Genomic DNA, 21289 nt, shown 5'->3' with positions numbered 1-21289 from the left:
ATTTAGTGGTAGAGCCAGGTCTTAAACCCAGATCTGCTGACTACATGCTAGATCTTTAGAGGGTGCATTGTTAACTCCGGCCTGGAATGCTAAATGCCTTAGCACTATAGTGTTTTGGAAAAGAAAGTAAATCTCAGCAAAAAGTGTTGTGGGGTAAATAAAACAGGATTAACTATTCTCTTAGAGGCAGCACTCAATCATGAAAGGTTATGAAACAGTCTCTAAAAATAAGATATAAAATAAGCCCATCTGTTTTGTAATGAATATATTTTACAGCCAGTGGAAGTCTAGAAAATAATTTTATACTAAGTTCTATCTGAAAGCATTTACAACTATAAAAGCCTGGCCTAAAATGGTGAATGGAATGTCCCCATTAAATGCTAGAAATCAGATTTTTCTTGGAAAGTAAAAATTTATTATTGGTTGTTAAAATGACTATTAAATGAAGGATTCTTTATTTTTATCACATTTTTGGTGAGTTAATCAGATCTAAACTCCATGTACCATTCTTTGCATTGCAATAAACAATGATATAGAATTAACTTCTGATCTTCTTCGCTCATATAAGGGATCAGGGGCACAGGGATTTTTAAAACAGTAGATCATCCAAGAAATCTTTTCTTTTTGTTTTAAAAATGTATGATAAGATTGTGGATCGTGAGGTATTTTTTTTCAGGGGAGTGGAATCGTAGGGTGCTTGTGTTTTGCTCAACTATATATTATAATTCATTTGTCATTTCTCAATGTATAGCAGCCAATACTGGAAGGAACTGGCAACCAGTGAATGCCAGGCAGCAGTGGGAAATCAGCATAGAATGGTAATTTGTCACAGAAAAATCCACAAAGTACAAATGAGCATGCAGATATACCCATGTTATCCGTGAAATTAGGCCAAATTCTTTCCAAGGATTTGTAACTACCGAAGGCGAATGCCAGGGCTCAAGGATTTGACAGCAAAAAAGGAAAAGGTAGGATCATATTGTACTCTCTATTTCAAGTGAAATCTACTCATTCCTCGTTTGTTGTTAATGCCCGCTTGACATCCTGGCCCCATCACTTCTTTGGTTCACACTTTCCTTTCTAGTTTCTTTGGACATGGTGCTTGAAAAATAATGTACAAACTTGTGTGTGCCTGCCCTCATGTTTGTGAGCAAATAAGGTACCAGGATGCTTTTCAGATTTGAATCTTGCATTGCTTAATACCTGCTTCCATTATGGCCCCTGCTCCTTTGCTAAAAGTGGCAGCTTCTCTTAGGAATTAGCTTCCTCTATTCAAATCAGAGATTCAGTAATTAGGTAAAACTACTGTTTTGGTTTTGTCTCTCCATTTTTTGTAGAATAAACGGAAGTAACTGTTCTAGGTTAACTTCATCATGGAGCTCAATGGATACTGAAACATAGGATTAGTTTTATCTAAAACTAGGTTTTGTTTCCATGGTTCAAGTGTACAAATGGTGGTTGGAAAGACAGTTGAAGCAATGTACAACTGTTGACCTAAACAAGACATAATCGGTTCCCTATGCTTGTATTTAATATTTCCTAAATTCATATATCTTTATGTGGTTCTAAAATTACTGTGTAAGTATATAATAAAACCTATTTGTGCTTATTAAAATCACAAGGATGAACAACCACTGATTAATGTGAAAGTAGGCATGGAGTGTGTTAGAAAAGTGGAGTGGGGTAGTGGAAAGCACTAGTATTAGACAGATGTAAGTGTGAAGCCAGCCTCATCACCTACAAGCTACACAATCTTGGTCAAGTTTCTTTGCTTTACTGTGCCTCAGTTTTCTCCTCTGATAAATAAGGGGTAGTAACTACCTTGCAGGTTATTGTAAGGATTTGAGAAAATATTTGTGAAGTGTTTAGCTCAGTATCTAACACTTGACAGGGATTCGCCAAAACAGACGCTGCTATTTCTTGTCTTAAGAAATAAACATTTAGGGGCCGGCCCCATGGCTTAGCGGTTAAGTGCATGCTCTGCTACTGGTGGCCTGGGTTCGGATCCCCGGCATGCACTGACACACCACTTGTCCGGCCGTGCTGAGGCGGCATCCCACATGCAGCAACTAGAAGGATGTGCAAGTATGACATACAACTATCTACTGGGGCTTTGGGAAGAAAAGGGGAAAAAAAGGAGGAGGATTGGGAATCGATGTTAGCTCAGGGCCAGTCTTTCTCAGCAAAAAGAGGAGGATTGGCATGGATGTTAGCTCAGAGCTGATCTTCCTCACAAAAAAAAAAACAAAGAAAAGAAATAAACATTTGGACTATGATTCTAAAAATATTTCACTTTTATAGAAGGTGGGCAATTTTATTTTAAATTTTCAGAGTAGCTATGAAGACAAACAAATGTTAGCAAGGCATTGGGTGGAAAGTGTGGTTATAAGCATAAAACTAGAACAGGTGTCAGCAGCCTATGGCAGGAATTTGAGAAGTGGTGGTATCTGTAAGAGTCCAGGCAGGAAAACAGAACCGAAGTCTTCTCACAGAGGAAATTTAATGCAGAGAATTAGTCACAAAAGTGATGGGAGAGCTGAGAGGTCGATCAATCAGAGGTCAGTGAGGCAACACAGAGTTCACCAATGGCAGGAAACTGCTATTGCCCCAACAGTCAGAGGGACCAAGGGAGGAGGCGGTGGAACCAGAGCTCAGGAGGCCTGGAGAGAGACGGAACCATGGCAGAGACGGAGCCCTTCCTGAGATGTCACACAAAGCCGAGAGAGAAAGGAGGAGAAATACCCTGGTTTCCTGCTTCTCACTCTCCAATCTCCAGTCAGTGTCTTGCAAGGGTCCATCCGAACTAGAAAACAGTTGTCAAAGAGCCCGGGAATTGCAGTTCGCAGGAGTCAGGGCCCCGCAACACAAAGCAGAATGGAAGAGGGGTGAGGAATGGATCTGAGGACAAATAGACAAATGGCAGCACAGTGACAGTCGCAGTTATTTTCTGAGGAATTGTTTGCATGGCCTGGGACACAATTACGAGGCAGATAATTTATTGCTTTTGCTTTTTCCCTTTTCTCGCCATCGGTGCCCTTTCTCCCTGGATTTGGTGTAGGGCAAGTCTAAAGTAGTGAGATCCAGGACTGTGATTAGACTGGAAGGAGGCTCACAGATACTGGAAGTCAGAGTACCGATGGTCAGGTCCGGAGCAGAAAACGATGGCAGGGAAAAACAAAGGCAAGTATTGCTTTATTAGTCCAGGCAGATAAAATAGATTCTTTCTTGGCAGCTGATCAAAAATCAATGTTAGTGGAACAATCTGCAGTAGATTAGAGATTGTGGTGGCTTGCACCAAACGGTGAGAAGCGGATATATTTTGAGGGTGGAGCCAAGAGGATTTACTGATTGATAAATGTAAGTGTGAGGGGGACAAAAAAAAAGAAGAGAAAGGACGATGCCTAAGTTTATCCTGAGCAACCAGAGGATAAAGTCACCATTTATCAGGATGAGCAAACTGTGAAAAGAAGTCTGGGGAGGATAGCAAGAGTTTGATTTTTGTTATGCTGAATTTGAGAACTTTTTGTTTTCAAAAGGCCTTTTTTAAAACTGCCATTTTTGTTTGTTTTTTACGTAATGCAGAAGGCTCAGTACTGAAACCAGAGAAATTACTAAGTGAAAGTCTGCACATCTAATGGTGAAGCCCCATCTTTCTTCCCTCCATTGATTCCGAGAAAGCTGGCAGCCAAGATTTACCCATTCTCTTTCCGTCAATCCTTCCCCCAACCCCAAGAGATTGGTATGTTACTCCTCGGGGAAAATGACTAACTCAAGAGAAAATTCCCAAAGATATCAATAATTAGGGATTTCCCACAGGAATATCTGAGTCCATAATCACTCCGAAGTAATTCCTCACAAACTCCCAAGCTTTGACCATGCACACATCCATCATATTGTTAATTCCACATTCTATGTATGAATGGACAGTCAAAAATCACAGACTTACCCTAGCCACAGTGTTAGGCCCTGGGAAAGACGGGAGGCCTGGGGATGACATTTGCTCATCAGCCTCAGAATTTAGGCAAGAATTGTTCTGGGTTTGTCTCTGACACCTGGTAAACATTCTTTCAAAAACACTTGGTATACACTTATGTTCATAGCAGCATTGTTCACAATAGCTAAAACATGGAAGCAACCCAGTGTCCATCAATGGATGAGTGGATAAGCAAAATGTGGTAATATATGGAATATTGTTCAGCCTTAAAAAGGAAAGAAATTCTGACACATGCTACAACATTGATGAATCTTGAGGACATTATGCTAAGTGAAATAAACCAATCACAAAAAGACATATACTGTATGATTTCACTTAAATGAGGTGCTTAGAATAGTCAAAATCATAAAGACAGAAAGTATAATGGTGGTTTCCAGGGGCTGGGGGAAGGAGAGAACGGGGAGTTAGTATTTACTGGGTACAGAGTTTAAGTTTTACAAGATGAAAAGAGTTATGGGGATGGATGGTGGTGATGGTTGGACAAAAATGAATATATTTAACACCACTTAACTGTACAGTTAAAAATCGTTAAGAAGGTAAAAAAAAAAACTATTGGGAAAAATAAAACACTTGGAACTTCTGAAAAAGAGTAAAGAGGAGTTTATGGCAGATGTTCTCCAAATAGACTTTGAGCAACAATTGATCAAGAAAAAGAACCAGGCACTAAAATTGGCACAAATGGACAAAATGTATAGAAAGAAAATCAGAATAGATAAATTAGAGGCACCTTAAAAGAAATGTTAAAATATTATTCTAGTAACAATGGTCAAATATAATTTTTATATTTCTATCATTAAACATAACAGTATTTCAGTTGTGCTCAGTTTAAGCAATGCTATGATTATAATGTTTCACTTACAACTGTGTAGCATCTATGATAGAATAACAAAGGAAGTCACTGGGGACCCCAGCTGCCAATGATCTATTGTAACAATGAAATCATCTTTTCAAATTAACAAGCAGAATCACTGCTGTATACTCTACTGTCTCATGTAAACAATATGAGGTTTAGTGAAAAAAAAAGTAACAAAAGATGTGGATGATTTAAAGAGAACCCCCCAGAAAGAAATAATATTGATAATTTTGATGAAACCCACAGTTGAATTTATCTAATTTATTTAGCCAATACTGAACATATGTGATTCTGGAGGGAACATTGAAGGGTGAGAGAAAATAATCTTGGCTTAAAAAAATTTTTAAACTATTCTCATTAAAAGTGAAATAGTAGAGGCCGGCCTGGTGGTGTAGCAGTTAAGTTTGCGCATTCTGCTTCGGCGGCCTGGGGTTTGCCAGTTCGGATCCTGGGCGCACACCTACTCACCACTCATCAAGCCATGCTGAGGCAGCATCTCATATAGAAGAACCAGACAGACCTACAACTAGGATATACAACTATGTACTTGGGCTTTGGGGAGAAAAAAGTAAAAGAGGAAGATTGGCAACAGATGTTAGCTCAGGGCCAAACTTCCTCAAAAAAAAAAAAAAAAATGAAATAGTACTGTGGATGGGAGAAAGGGGAGTATACAGGAACTCTCTGTACTTTTGCTCAAATTTCTGTAAATCTAAAATTGCTTTAAAATGTAAAGTCTAATTAATTTTAAAACATTTTAATGAAATAGCCCTTTAAAAAAATACTTTCAGCTTTATAAGCCTACTAAAATTTTATGGTAATTTGCATTGAAAATTTTGCAGTTTTTTGCATTGCCTTTCCTAAGAAAAATATAAAACAGCATGGGAGAATAAAATGACAATTGAAGAGGTCTTGTAATTTAAACAAAGCAGGTCATATTCTTTAGAGATTGTGTTTTTGTTAAGTCTTCAATATACAAAACCAATTCTAATTTACTTTATTCAATAGAATTCATGATGTATAAATTAGTAAGGCAAATCAAATCACAATTTAAATCTATTCATTGATCATTTTCAAGAAAGATTGAATTGAAATTTAGAATGTATTTAAATGTTTGTTATTGCAGTATTCAAATTCTGAGAAGATAATTCTGAATATCTTATTAAATTTCTTGAACCTTTAACCCTAATTCCAATTTTTCTTATGTATTTGCAATGACTCTCTGAAATGATAAATTTCCTTTAACATTAAAAAAAATACATAACACAGTAGAAGAAAAGAAAATCTTTCCTTAAAAGACTTTATGTGGCTTAGCCTAAAGGAGATCTATCTATCTATCTATCTATCTATCTATCTATCTATCTATCTACCTACCTACCTACCTACCTACCTACCTACCTATCTATCATCTATTTATCATCTATGTGCTTATATACAATAAAATGGAAATAGAGAATCAATCATGAAAGAAGGTAAATTTGATTTGCCTTTTAACTTCTTAGCGGCCAGGACCAAACCAAGACAGATTTCAGAACTTTCAGGGAGGAAGAAGCATAGCTATTCCTCAAGACACACCTCATTCTTTCAGTCTTGAAATTCCAACAGCAATTTCTGGCAAGAGACCCAAAGATGCCATTGGGTTGTAAAATGACCTCACTGAGCAGTAAAATGACCTTGTTTTGCTTAATAACAAAAGCAAGACCAAATATTATATGACTTTTTCTTATAATAACTTTGATAAAAGCTGGGAGTATAATATTAAAATTCAGTTCAGTACTGGTGATTTTGCAAGGGGCTAGGTAATGTAGTTCAAGTATGCTTTCTCAGAATCTAATTTAATCCAAGGAAAAAACGTTCCTGTAGATGACTCCTCAAGAACTACTTCTCTCAACTAAACTTTTTTTTTTTTGATGAGGAAGATCAGCCCTGACCTAACACCCGTTGCCAATCCTCCTCCTTCTGCTGAGGAAGATTAGCCTGAGTCGACGTCTGTGCCCATCTTCCTCCACCTTGCATGTGGGATGCTGCCACAGCATGGCTTGATGAGCGATGCATATGTCTGTGCCCTGGATCTGAAGTGGCGAACCCCGGGCTGCTGAGGCGGAGTGCACGAACTTAACCACTATGCCACTGGGCCGGCCCCTCAACTAAACTTTTTGTATGAGTACAACAGCAGAAAACTCAAAAATTAACTCTGAGGAGGATCCAGGAATGCTAGTGTAGCCGATGCTTTGGAAAGCAGATGGGTACCGATTGGGAGTCGGCATGGAAGAATAGAAGACCCTCCTGTTTGCATGTGAGGAGGTTGCACAAATAGGTATCAGGAGGGGAAGCCAGGGATTTCCCCTAGGAAGTAGATGTGGATTTCCTCTAACACTTGTAAAACTACTCACTTGCTATCTTAGTGTTTCACATCAGAACACCCACAACAATTGTTTTGGTCTGAAAAAAAATTCAAAACAAATGTAGCAAAATTTCAATGATGTCGCATGGAAAATAAAACTCCAAGAAGTACAGCTCAAAATATCTCAGGTTTATTAAGGTGTCTGTGGTATATTGAATTCTTTTTAAAGCTTTTGAGACACTTCCATGTACATTGGTCATTTAATCTTTACAACAATCCTGTGAACTGGGTGTTGTTGTCCTTATTTTATAAATGACTAAACTAAGCACAGCAAGACTCATTATATCACCTTATACTTCTCCCTAGAAGGGTTTAAAATTGCTATTTGTGCACGTAGAATTATGTATATGTTGCAAATACATATGTATATTTATATATAATACATATATTTGGTCTCAACTATATTTTAAAATTCTCCATAAAAGAGACATTGTCTTTAGTTTCTCTTCTGAAATTCTCAATAATATGCAGAGAATATGTCTGAGAAAGAGCAGACACCTAATTATTTGTATTGGTTGACAGTTTAAGGAATGAAAGACTAAACATTATGATGATAAGCTATAACAATATTTTTTCTCTTAATATGGCTATATAATCTGTGGTTTACTGAAAAGCTCCCACATTTTAAAAAATTTCTGTGCATTCAGATGATTATAAAGAACAGCTTTGGTTGGGGCTGGCCTGGTGGCGCAAGCGGTTAAGTGCACGCACTCTGCTGCGGTGGCCCGGGGTTTGCCGGTCCGGATCCCGGGGCGCGCACCGACACACTACTTGGCAAGCCAAGCTGTGGTGGCATCCCATATAAAGTGGAGAAGATGGGCACGGATGTTAGCCCAGGGCCAGTCTTCCTCAGCAAAAAAACAGGAGGATTGGCAGATAGCACAGGGCTGATCTTCTCACAAAAAAAGAAAGAAATAGCTTTGGCTAATCCAAGACAAGTTAGTCACTTGCTTGCTCAGGCATTGAAAGAAAAAGAAGATACTGCAAAACAGAATAAAGATCAAATTGTGGATGTAGTTTTGGGAATCCTCAGCACATGGTGATAATTGAAGCCTGCAGTAAATGAATTCATCTATGTGTAGTGGTGGAGAAGAGAAGGACTTAGAACTGAGCTCTTAGGAGAGCCATCATTTTGTGTTCTGATGGAGGAGAAGCTCACAAAGGAGATTTACAAGGAGCTTCTGGAAGAGTGTTGTGTCATGGAATACAATGGAAGAGAGCGTTTCAAGAAAGAGGAAGTGTCAGCTTTACCAGGTGCTGAGAAGCCAAGGAAGATGACAGAAAAGCACCTGATTAATTTAGTTTCATGGGGTCACTGTTGGCCCTAGCAAGAACAGAGGAGTAATTAGAGAGAATCCATTCTGGAGAAGGTTGAAGATAAATAAAGGAAGGGAGGAAGTGAGTCAGTGAAAGCAAACACTCCTCCTAAAAATGTGGCTGGGGAGGGGAAGAAAGAGTGAGGGGTGGAGGGAGGGTTTTTGTATTTGACTTTGCAGGTGAAGATTATTCACTGACAATGCAATCATTAATAGTGTGTTCCTGTGTGACTGAAAAGTCAGCCTTTATTCTGGAGTTGCAGTAATCACGCAGAGCCTGCTCAGATTCATGCTATTTGATGAAATATTACTATGTTCTTGCAACAAGGGAGTTCCCAATGGCACCATTGTTCAAATAGAGTGTGGCAGAAACTGCTATTTCCTCCCAATATCCATTCTCCCATTAGGATTTTCAGCTGGGCATAGCACCTCCCCAAAGACAGTTCCCCAGTCTTCCTTGCTATTATATGTGACCAGGAGAATAAGTTTGGACCAATGGGTATCAGCAGAAGTATCCTGTAGCAGCTTCCAAGACCCTTCTTTGAGGAACAGCTTACATGACCCCTTTGACCCACTATGCCTCTTTCCTCCTTCTTCCTGGTTGAAATATGGCCGTGATTGCTGGACCTGAAGTAGCCATCTTGGATCATGAGATGACCTTGAGAGTACAGGTCCACAGATGATACAGCAAAAAACTAGAAGGATCCAAAGTCTGTGTTGACTTAATAGAACAAAGTTCCCCGGCAGCCTCAGGCCACTTGTATCTGGATGTTCATGCAAAAGAAACAAGCATTTAGTTCAAGCCTCTGATATTTGGGGGCTACTAACACCCTTAGCCAAATCTAAATCTCACTACCATATAGAAGGACAGCAAGAAAAGCCGAGATTGTAGTAGAAATGACAAGCCATCATTGAAATGAAAACAGATTAAAAGTCATGGAAGAAAATTCTATTTAGGAAAAAATAATAGCATTAATTTAAGACCAGGGATCCTGTCCAGGACTGCTTGATGTTTGGCAGGAAATGGGCAGGGAAATGACCATAATAGGGAGAAAACACCACAGGAGGAAATGTGGTCTCGTATTGTCCAGTCTCCTTGTATATCACCGGTCAACCACAGCAGACACTCTTGCAATGCCCTACCTCAAGAGGAAAAATGAGGGAAGTGATGATCCCTTTTCCTATTTAGTGCATATTTTCATACTTTCTTTTAACCTGTTTAACTGTAAATATATATGTACATATTTATCCTGCTTCACTGTATGTGTATATATATATATATATATCAGAGTCCACACGATTCTTTTTTTTTTTAATAAGACAAATTGTAAAGTATGCAGTAAAAATTCTTCTGGTAGTCACTATTTCTCTTTCTTGATTTGAAAGAGTAAGCCAAAGAAATTTTATATGGGAGAATTCACTTTTGAACTGACTACCAAATCTATTACAAAAAATGCTAATAAAAACATCATCATCTCTCATAATAGAGAACAGGAGGATTTCCATTCTATTTATATGTTTTTTATTGAGAGATCACCATTATAAAACTATATATAATGGTCATGAATTTTATTCCACAATGCCAGGATACCAGAAATAACACGTTCCCTTATTTCCTAAATCAAATGTAATCTGTTCTGAGGTTGGAGTGAAAATTCAACCAGTCATTTTTGGGACCCCCTTCTCTTTCTCCGTGGGTCCTGCAACAATCCTGGGCCTCTGTAATGTCAAACTCAGGAGGTTGGGCTGTTCTTTGTTCTCCGTGGTTGCCATCTTTGCCATTGCTCTGTTGACTGCAGGATGCTGCTATGGAGCCCTGGAGCCTGCCTCTTGGGCACTGAAGATCAAGCAGGCTCAGAGATGCATCTCACAGGGGATCTTCCCACTGACTTCAGACTCTGCCTCTCATCCCCAAGTCCCAGAGAGGGTCACTGCGTGCCTGCAGGCCTTGGGCTCTGCCACTCAGTGGTGCGTTCCTCATCTTCTCCCCAGCTGAAGAGAGCTAAAACTCTTTCTCCCAATGTTTGGAAACATGATCTCTTTCCTTGAATACACATAAGGAAAGCAGATGGTAACTCGAGTTCATTTTTTTCTCCTAATTACGCACAATGTTAAACTTACATAACTCAGAAAGGATGTTAACCTTTGTTATGAGCTTGTTCTTACAAAATATCATTATTCAAGTGACTAACAAGTAGAATAATTAATTTCACTTCTCTGATTTGAATTTCAGTTCTCTTTCTGGCTCCAGTTTACATGCTAACTTGCAGTGGAATTAGATCACTAACAGTTGCTTCTTCTCTCTGTATATTGCCTGATATTGTCAGTTCCATCTGAATACATTTGAGCCCTGGTCAGTTTCCTTATGCCAGCATCAAACACAAAATTAGTATAATTTGGTATGCCTATATCTTTGAAATTTTTGCAGATAAATTCAGTTGTGATTATCCTTAGATATATAAAAGCAACTAATAGTTTTGGAAAACTTTTCTTATTGACCCGTTTTATGACTTAGGTAAAAGTAGAAATCTAACATTAGAACTATAAGTAAATCCTAATCTGATTTAAACTATGATTCCTTTGACTATTTTAATAGTATTTTTAGTATTATGATTATGGCAATGGATATGACATGGGTTTATTATAGTATTAAACATTGGGATTTACAATGGTGAAAATCTTAAATTTGTTTACAAAAATACCAAAAAGAATCTAGAGAACTGGTTTAGTATCATACATGCATATATACATATATATGTATATATTTAGTTTATATATATTAACCCCACTACCACCACCATTGGTCTCATTTAGAGCATACACGGGAACCAACTCATTCTTCTGAAAACAGTAACATAAAAAGTCAAATATTTAACTTCCCTTTCCCATATGAACTATATTTCAGGAAAACTAAACAGTTGTTGAGGGATTCTTTTTTTCTATAGAAAAATTCCAGCCAATAAATAAAAAAGAAATAATAGATTAGAATATCACGATTTTGCAAACCCTAAATCAAACAATGGATCCAAGCAGTGATTGGCAATGGTTGCCAACATCACTGAAGGAGAGTCAACGAAATATTATGTGTTTCCTGGTAGAAGTACACAATACAACTTATGAAGTAGCGTTGCCAAAAAACTGAACCTGTGTCAAACCTAGCCTCTAGATCTAGCTAAAAGTTTATAGGAAACATAGGGCCAAGAGAAATATGTTAAAAGATGCTATGAGGAGGAAGGTGGAGAAAAATCCAGATACTGAAAATTCTATAAGCCAAAAGACATGGCTTCTTCAAAAAATAAATTGTAAGGAATGAAAAAGAAAGAGGGAATATTATTAGACACCATGCAATCTCAATATGTTTACCTTATCTAGATTTTGATTCACACAAACTATTTCAAAATTATAACATTTATGAAACAATTGGAAATATAAACACAGTGCCTAAATATTTAGTATTATTGAAGAATTATTGTTACATTTTTTTTCAGGTGTGATAATGGTATTGTTGTTATGTTTTGGTAAAGAGCTATTTCTTTTAGAAATGTATATTGAAATAGTTATGGATGAAATGAAACTATGCATGGGATTTGCTTCAAAATAATATGGGTGGGTAAGGTTATGGATGAAACAAGGCTGTCCATATTGAAGCTGAGTGATAGTATTGGATACAAGGGAGTTCATTCCATTATTATTTCTATTTTGTAAAGTGTTTATCTTTTAAATATACATGTAGAAAAATTTAGAAATGAAAATATATAATAAATGAGATTTGCCTCAAAATAATCCATTATGGGAGGAGGGGTAGAGTGGGTGAGTTTATAGATAAAATAAGATCTGTGACCATGATTTGTTGATGTTGAAGCTGAGAGGTACGTACACAGTTTATTGCACTATTCTCTCTACTTTTATATGTGATTGACATTTTCCACAATAAAAAAATTAAAAGTAAAAAAGAATTCACTATCACTCTGAGAAGCTGTAGAGGTAAGTATGCATTTACAATGAAATGTATTTACCTGGCAAATCATAATAATCATGAGGATGGAGTAAATTCATTTGTGAAGGAAAAATACGTTAGGAAACAATATTGCCACAGATAGCCTCATTGAAGCACTGTCTCAGTTTACCATGCAGAGTAGCCATGACCCCCAATCTCAGAGGCATAAAACAAAGTTTATCTGCCGTGACAGGCTATGATTTTGCAGTAACAAATCACCCAAAAAATCTCACTGGCATATAACAACAAGGTTTATTTCTTGTTCTAGAAGTGCTCTTCTATTGCACTCCCTCAAGGACTCAGACTGATGGAGCATCCACAACGTCAAGTCTTACCTATTGCTATGCCAGAAGGAGAGCTCTGGAAGGTCTCACATGGGTGAGTAAAGAATCCAGTCTAGAAATGACACACGTCATTCCTCACAACTCATTTGCCTGAATCAGTCACATGGCCCTATTCAACCACAAGGGGGCCAGGAAGTACATTGCCATACGCCCAGAAGAGAAGAGAACTGGAAATATTTGGCAAAGAATTCAAATGACTTCCTTGTTAAGAAAACCTGTGTCACTATGTTGAAGCTATATCATACGTGAGCCCTGGGAATGACTGTACCTTGTTGCCATGCCTAAGACAGTATCCAAACACAAGTACTCGTCCATCCTTTTGGGTTATTTCTCTCTTATGACTCATAGTCATGCAGTATATTGTATGCAGAGACTGCACAATGAGTGTAGGGGAATTGGTTGACTCAGTTATGAATTCAGCAATACTTTTTAAAGGAAAGCGTTCCAGGGCCAGCTCTGTGGCTTAGCGGTTAAGTGCATGCGCTCCGCTGCTGGCGGTCCGGGTTTGGATCCCGGGCGCGCATCGACGCACCGCTTCTCTGGCCATGCTGAGGCTGTGTCCCACGTACAGCAACTAGAAGGATGTGCAACTATGACATACAATTATCTACTGGGGCTTTGGGGGGAAAATAAATAAATAAATAAATAAATAAATAAATAAAAAGGAAAGTGTTCCATTTTTCCTTTTGGATTATTAAAGTAATATGTCTCATTGTAAAGAACTTAGAAAATATGGAAAACTAGAAAGAAGGGGGAGAAATCACTCATAATTTCACCTTCCGAACATAATCACAATTAATATTTTAGTGGATTTCCTTCCAAGCTTTTTTTTTTATGCATTTTAAAAAACTAGCTCTCATGGTCACCAAAACTATAACCATCTCTCCATGAGTAACATTGCTCCAAACAGCTGATCTAACTGGCCCTGGACCAGCAGATAACTTTTTAAAAGATGTTTTACAATGGACAGCTAATCTTCAACAAGGGAGCCAAGAACATACAATGGAGAAAGGAAAGTCTCTTCAATAAATGGTGTTGGGAAAACTGGACAGTCACATGCAAAAGAATGAAAGTAGACCATTATCTTTCACCATACATGAAAATTAACTCAAAATGGATTAAAGACTTGAAGGTAAGACGTAAAACCATAAAACTCCTAGAAGAAAATATAGGCAGCACACTCTTCGACATCAGTCTTAGAAGCATCTCGTCGAATACCACTTCTACTCGGGCAAGGGAAACAAAACAAAAAATAAACAAATGGGACTTCATCAGACTAAAGAGCTTCTGCAAGACAAAAGAAACCAGGAACAAAATTAAAAGACAACCCACCAACTGGGAGAAAATATTTGCAAATCTTCCGACAAGGGGTTAATCTCCAAAATATATAAAGAACTCATACAACTCAACAACAAAAAACCAAACAACTCAATCAAAAAATGGGCAGAGGATATGAACATTTTTCCAAAGAAGATATACAGATGGCCAACAGGCACATGAGAAGATGTTCAATATCACTAATCATCAGAGAAAATGCAAATCACAACTACAATGAGGGCCGGCCCCGTGGCTTAGCAGTTAAGTGCGCGTGCTCCGCTACTGGCGGCCCAGGTTCGGATCCCAGGCGTGCACCGACGCACCGCTTCTCTGGGCATGCTGAGGCTGCGTCCCACATACAGCAACTAGAAGGATGTGCAACTATGACATACAACTATCTACTGGGGCTTTGGGGGGAAAAAAAAAAGGAGGAGGATTGGCAATAGATGTTAGCTCAGAGCCGGTCTTCCTCAGCAAAAAGAGGAGGATTAGCATGGAAGTTAGCTCAGGGCTGATCTTTCTCACAAAAAAAAAAAAAAAAAACTACAATGAGATATCTTCTTACATCTGTTAGAATGGCTATAATTACCAAGACAAAAAAATAACAAATATTGGAGAGGATGTGGAGAAAGAGGAACCCTCATACAATGCTGGTGGGAATGCAAACTGGTGCAGTCACTATGGAAAACAGTATGGAGATTTCTCAAAAAATTAAAAATAGGACTACCATATGACCCAGCTATTCCACTACTGGGTATTTATCCAAAGAACTTGAAATCAACAATTCAGAGAGACTTATGCACCCCTGCGTTCACTGCAGCATTATTCACTATAGCCAAGACGTGGAAGCAATCCAAGTGCCTATCAACTGATGACTGGATAAAGAAGATGTGGTATATATATACAATGGAATACTACTCAGCCATGAAAAAGACAAAATCATCCCATTTGCAACAACATGGATGGACCTGGAGGGTGTTATGTTAAGCGAAATAAGCCAGACAGAGAAAGACAAACACTGCATGGTTTCACTCACATGTGGAAGACAAACACACACATGGACAAAGAGAATAGATTAGTGGTTACCAGAGGAGAAGGGGGTTGGGGTGTGGACATACGGGTAAAGGAGCACATATATATGGTGAGTTACAAATAATAACGTACAATTGAAATTTCACAATGTTATAAACTATCATGACCTCAATTAAAAAAAAAAAAAAACGTTTTAGCCCTTTTCCTTGTAACATGAGTTTTTAACGTGGTTGCACAGTATTTAAATACTAATGGTTAACTAACAGTTCCAGGTCATATTCCATGTTTTGGAGCAATGAGTCCCTAGTTCTAAAATTGCTTGTAATTATAAGCCCCGCCATGAAACAATGAATAATTGTAATAGTTATTTTCATTTCCTTCTGGTATTTTCTCCACCCAGATTATTTATGAAAAGGAAACAGCTTTGGAAGTTCATATTAACTTGGAATTTAAGCCTCTTAAAATCATCAAGATTCTGCTTACTGTTCAAAATAATAAACTACTGATGATCCAAGCAACAACTAGTTAGTTGAAGGAATAAATTGGCCAAATATGTTACAATTGGGATGATTTCCTCATGTCCAGGAACTATTTAGTTATGAAATGGGATCTTGAGAGGTTAAAGATGATACAAGGAATTTTTCAGCAATTATTACTCCAACTTTGCCAAGGTCTCTTTTTCGTAAATAATTTATTTGACACTGCATTTGATGTGCAGATTTCTTCTTCATTTCAATCCACAAAGGAAATCACAGAAAATTTAATTGACCAAGAATCTACACAAAGCTCTTGTAATCTTACCATATTGCAGCAATCTCTCAACTATTTATATTAGTAAATAAAAGAATGGCACAGTGGATTATGAACTTCAGGGTAAAAATTATGAAATATCCATCTTTATAATCCTTACAACTCCTAGCATAATGCACTGCACAGAAGAAACATCCATAAACAAATAAATGTGATATAAAGCATAATTGCACTGGTATGTGAAAGGCATTTGAATTTTGGGTACTTTGTTTATTTTCCTTACTGTTATTCCACACAAATCTTTGTATTCTGGAATATCTTCTTATAATTTCTAGAAGGGAAATTATTGAATTAGGTCATAAGAACATTTCTTGATATGATTTGACAAATAACTTTCCAAAATCTTTGCTCTAATTCGTATCCCCAACTGGATACGAGTGCTTATTTCACTCTACCGTCACCAATGGAGTTTAATCACATTTTAAACAAACTGGCTAATTAGATCCATGGGAAATAATCTCTCCTCTTCATTTCATTATTAATGAGTTTGAATATGAGTAAAATACGTAGTAGGCATTTAAATTTCCTATTTTGTGAATTGACCATTCATGTATATGCTTTTCCCTATCTATCTAAGGTCTTAAAGTTGTCAACTTCTATTCTTTGTCCTCACACTACACTATATAAATACTTCTATCCAAATATACACTTGTTTACATGAGTCTCCACTATTAGACTGTGGTTCCATAAGGGCAGTGACCCCATTTTATTGATCTGTGAACAACACGTAACACATAGTAGAGAAAAGGCATACTGTACTTTGTGGAATTATTCTTAGGACTACACGAGATAATGTAAGCAAAGCATCTAACGCAGCGTCTGTCACACAGCGGATGTCAGATAAATTATTTTAAGCAATCAGTAAGTTTCACGGTTTCGCTAAAACCACACACTTCTATTGCAGAATTCTAAAAAGTCAAGATTAAAGAAAATCAATACTAAATATCTTTGAAAGATCACAAAATATAGTTGTAAACTGCAGATTTAGGATTTGAACACTGATTCTCAACTCTTTCACCACAAATCATACGTGACTAAACTACTCCTGAGATATTACAACTCTCGAAAGTTTCGAAAGACCAGTATGAATTTTGAGCTGGTAAAACCTTTTGGCAACCGATGGATTCTTTCCCCCAGGCCGTAATGATACCCTGATCCCACACGGATGTCTCTTCTTCCCTCCTTTAGCCGTATAGGAAACTTGTGGTAAAAACAGTCAAGCTCCACAAGCACAAATATACATCACGTGAGCGGCATTTTATTTCTCCATCAGATGAGCTGGCCTTTGTTTTTAGACAGAGGCGGCAGCTGTTCTCGTGGCCCGTTTACGAAAGCAGAACTACAGCCACGAGACGGAGGGCAGGGCCGTTGGGAATGGCCCGCTGGAGGGCCTGAAGCCCGGGGTGGGTTGAGAGCATTTCCGCTGCTGCCGGGGGAGAGGGACGGGTTGTAAGGCCCGTCTGGTAGGCGTTCGGGGAGGGCAGCGGCGCGGGGAGCCGGCCGGGTCAGCTGCCCGGCAGGTGGGCGTGTCCGGTACAGCCCGAAGCGCCCACCGGCTCCGCGGACGCAGAGGCTGGGGCGGGGGAAGCTGCGTCCAGGTCAGAGAAGGGCGAAGGAAGCCGGAGACCGCCGCGGGCCGCCTCCCGAGTTCGGCTCCAGCGCGTCTAGTGGGAAACCGAGTCGCCTCTAAGGCCGATCTTCGGGAGTTTCCGTCACCCCCGAACCTTCTCAGGCACTTCCGGTAAGAAGCCCGGCGCCCCAGCCTCCGACCGGGCATCGCAGCGCGCAGGCGCCTCGGGCCGGGGGAGGCCGCAGGCGCGGAGGGAGGGGGCGTGTGAGCCGAGGAAAGCCTCCTGTGCGCCTGCGCCGTCTGTTTTCTCGGGGTCCGGGGGGGAAAACAAACGCGGAGCCGCCGCCGCGCAGTCCCGGGACTCCGGGCCGGGGTCGCGTCAAGTCGCCGGAGAGCTTCGCAGGGGGCGGGGAGGTAAGAGCGGCCCGTAACAGACATCCTGGCCTCTCCTCACCCCTGCTGCCCTCCAGAGGGGGCGAGGTGGCCGCGGGACCGGCCGGCCTGGGCGCCAGGTCGGGCCCTCCCCTTCCTCCAGGGCCCCTGACCGGTTCCTTTTCCGCGCCCCCGGAGCTGGCCGGGGAATCACCACCCGCAAACCGCGCGTCCCGTCGGTAGAGCCAGGAGGGCGGGTCCGAGCAGGGAGGGCAATCTCGGCGGCTGTTTGCCGGGTGCCACCCACGCGGGCCGCCCGGAGCGCTCGGCGTCGCGGGGTAGCGGCGCCCGGGGCGGCCTGTGCCGCCGGGGGAGGGGCTGCCCCTGCGGGAGGGGACGGTCGCGCCTGCGGAGCGGTAGCCTCGGCGCGGAGGGGCCTCGGCCCCCGCAGACGGGTCTGTCATCGCCGCCCGTGCTCTCGCGAAGCCCCTTCTCGCACCGATGCGTTCTCTCATCGTTCTAGACCAGAGAGATGCGATCGTCTTCCTTCCCACTACCTTTCCTTAGGTACCTTGGAAAAATTCTAAAAGGTGACCTAACTTTTCGCTGTTAACTTATTTGTACTACCGTAATTGCAAATTATTATATTCTAGACTGAGTGTTCTTGTTAGTTTGACTTGTACGGAAACTAGCCCAGAGATTTGATTAATCTTTTTCATTTAACAAAATAGGCAATTTGTTGGTCGAGTTAGGTTCCTCCATTTGTTATTTTGAGCTTGTTGTCTTTTGAATTGGCAGAAGTTTAATGGTGTGACCCAGTAGAACTGTATGTAATTTTTCATCTGATTTCTTCCTTTGTTTCTCCCCTGGATATTAAACTGCATGCTTAGTGTCCAAAAATTTTTTTAAATATAATAAAGAATAAGGAAAAATTACTATAATTCCAGCACTGAAAGGTAATCAACCACAGTTAATATTTTGACTTTTGAGTCTTTTTTTCCATGGCATTTTCTTAATTAAGATGATGAGATTTTATATACAGTTGGATTGCCTGCTTTTGTAGCTTGAAATTATATTTTAAGCCTTTCCTCAAAACTTCATGAACGTAACTTTTATGATTTTTGATTACACAGGTAATACATGAGCAAAATATCTTTGGAAACAGTTCCGTTACAGATAAAGCTAAATTCCTGTTTAATTATTATCCCCAATAGTAATGTTACATAATATGATGGTATCACAGTTTATTTAACCCGATGGGTCCCTTTACACACTTAAAAATTATTGAGGACTAACAGTTTTTGTTTTCTAATGCAGTATACTTACCTTTTTAGAAATTAAAACTCAGAAAATTTTAAAATTTTATTTATTCATTAAAAATAACAATAATAAACCCATTTTATATCAAATTAAATAATATTTTTGAAAAGTAACTATTTTTTTAAAAAATTTACTGAGAAGGGTGGCATTGTTTTATATTTTTGCAGATCGCTTTCATGTCTGGCATTATAGAAGACAGCTGGATCCTCATATTTGCTTCTCCCTTCAGTCTTGTGTGCTGTTTTGTTTAGGCTGAAGCATATTAAGAAAATCCAACTTTGCACAGATAGGTATTTGGAAGAGGAAGGACCTCACATACTCCCTAAAAAGCTCCTGAGGTTTTCCAGGGGTCCTCAGAGCCCAGTTTGAGAAAGCTGATACATCATTCTTGTATTGATGAGCTGTTAGGTTCTTGGCAGTTTTATACTATTACAGACACTGCAACATTGAAAGTTCTTTGTGATGTGTTCTTGTGCACAAGTGCTAGTGTTTCTGTAGAAGTGGAATTGCTAGTTCAGAGTATGCACTTAAAAAACAATTTTTTTTTGTTAGATGTAAACATTACTTTTGATGCCTGCATAATTTTCTTCGTGTCCTAATGTTGGTGTTTAGATTGTTTCAATTAATGATTTGGCAAAATATTTTTGTCCGCATATTTTCAGGTGTTTGGATTATATTCTTAAATTTTTAAAAAGAGAATTGTTAGATCAAATGTTGGGAATCTTTTTGATATATATTGTCAGATTGTTTCCTGAGAGAGTGTACCAGTTTACTTCCTGTCAGAAGTGTCTGAGATGCTTTTTATGGCACCCTTACCAACATTAAGTACTTTTATTATTAAAAAAATTATGTTCTGATTTAGTAGGCAACAAGTGGTATATGTTCTAATTCACATTACTTTGTGCAGATTGTGCATTGAACGTTTTTGCATAATCAGACTGGTGGTGTGCTCATATTATTTGCCCATTTATAGTCCAGTGTCCAAGTATTTTTCTAACAGATTTTTATTATCTTTTTTATATTGTAAGAATACATGCTATAATTTTTTAAGGAAAGGAACAAAATTATCTTTCTTTTTTCCTGTTTACAAAATAGTACATTTTTGTTAAAAGAAAATTAAAATACTGTAGAGACGTAGTGTAGATGTGAAAGGCTTACATAATCTCAGATAGATACCATTATTAACAGTTTGGTGTTTGCTTCTCTATATTTTTTTTCCTGGGCCTTTGCTAATACTTTTTTTTTTTTAACAACTTATTTGTAAAAATGGGTTTGTACTATGCATGCAGTTTTACAATTTGATTTTTTGTTTTTTAACATTATTGGATATTTTTCTATAGAAGTACATATATCTCCAGGAAAGGTTTTATCCAGAGTGGCTTTAGAACACTGGTTGTGATCTTTGGTTATCTGATGTCAGGCTCTTGTCCTCTTCTATATTCTCTTCCTAGGTGATCTCATCCATTAACAGCTGTGTGCTGCCAATTCCCAAATCTTTCTCTCAGACTTCTCTCCTGCATTCCAGATCTTATATTCAACTGCCTATTGGACATCTCCCCCAGGATGTTCTCAAGGTACTTCAGACAACAGTCCAATGTGAACTCATGTTTTCCCTCAGTCCTGCTCCTCCTGTATTGCCTTCATGGTCAGTGGTACCACCATCCACCCAGTCACCCATGATGGGAACCTGGCAGTGATCTTAGCTTTCTCGCTTGCTCTCTCCAAACGTTCCCATTCTTTAGCTGCTTTATATCGATCTCGTTTCCATCTGCCCTGCAAAGGCCTTCATCATCTCTCACCTTAACCATTTTAGGAGTCTCCTTACTATTGGTTTTCTGATTAATGTACCATGTTGCTGCCAGTTTTTTTTTAAATCATGAAGAGAATTTTCAAAACCATTTTTTGTAAATATTGCAAATATTTGTTTGTAAATCTGAGAGTACATAAATGGCCAAGTGAGTAA

At 39.0% G+C, this 21289-nt stretch overlaps 1 protein-coding gene across 10 annotated transcripts in view; it reads left to right on the top strand.

The window, feature by feature from the left end:
- Nucleotides 1-17667: 17667 nt before the first annotated feature.
- Nucleotides 17668-21289, top strand: part of ZFYVE16 (zinc finger FYVE-type containing 16) — a 47801-nt gene continuing 44179 nt past the window's right edge. For 5 of the 10 annotated variants that reach the window (XR_015552039.1, XM_087430121.1, XM_087430120.1 and 2 more), the window contains exon 1: nucleotides 17947-18048. The gene's annotated coding sequence lies outside the window, so the exon portion shown is untranslated. Of the gene's footprint in view, nucleotides 17806-17946; nucleotides 18049-18398; nucleotides 18597-19493; nucleotides 19617-20777; nucleotides 20901-21289 lie in introns of those variants that run through there. The other 5 variants (XM_087430114.1, XM_087430115.1, XM_087430116.1 and 2 more) reach the window with 5 other exon arrangements.

The sequence above is a fragment of the Ceratotherium simum genome, chromosome 4 (genome assembly GCF_057802395.1).
Source record: "Ceratotherium simum simum isolate JZ-2026a chromosome 4, ASM5780239v1, whole genome shotgun sequence".
Taxonomy (NCBI): domain Eukaryota; kingdom Metazoa; phylum Chordata; class Mammalia; order Perissodactyla; family Rhinocerotidae; genus Ceratotherium; species Ceratotherium simum.
The sequence above is the reverse complement of the archived record's forward strand: the minus strand, read 5'-3'. Positions and strand labels throughout refer to the sequence as shown.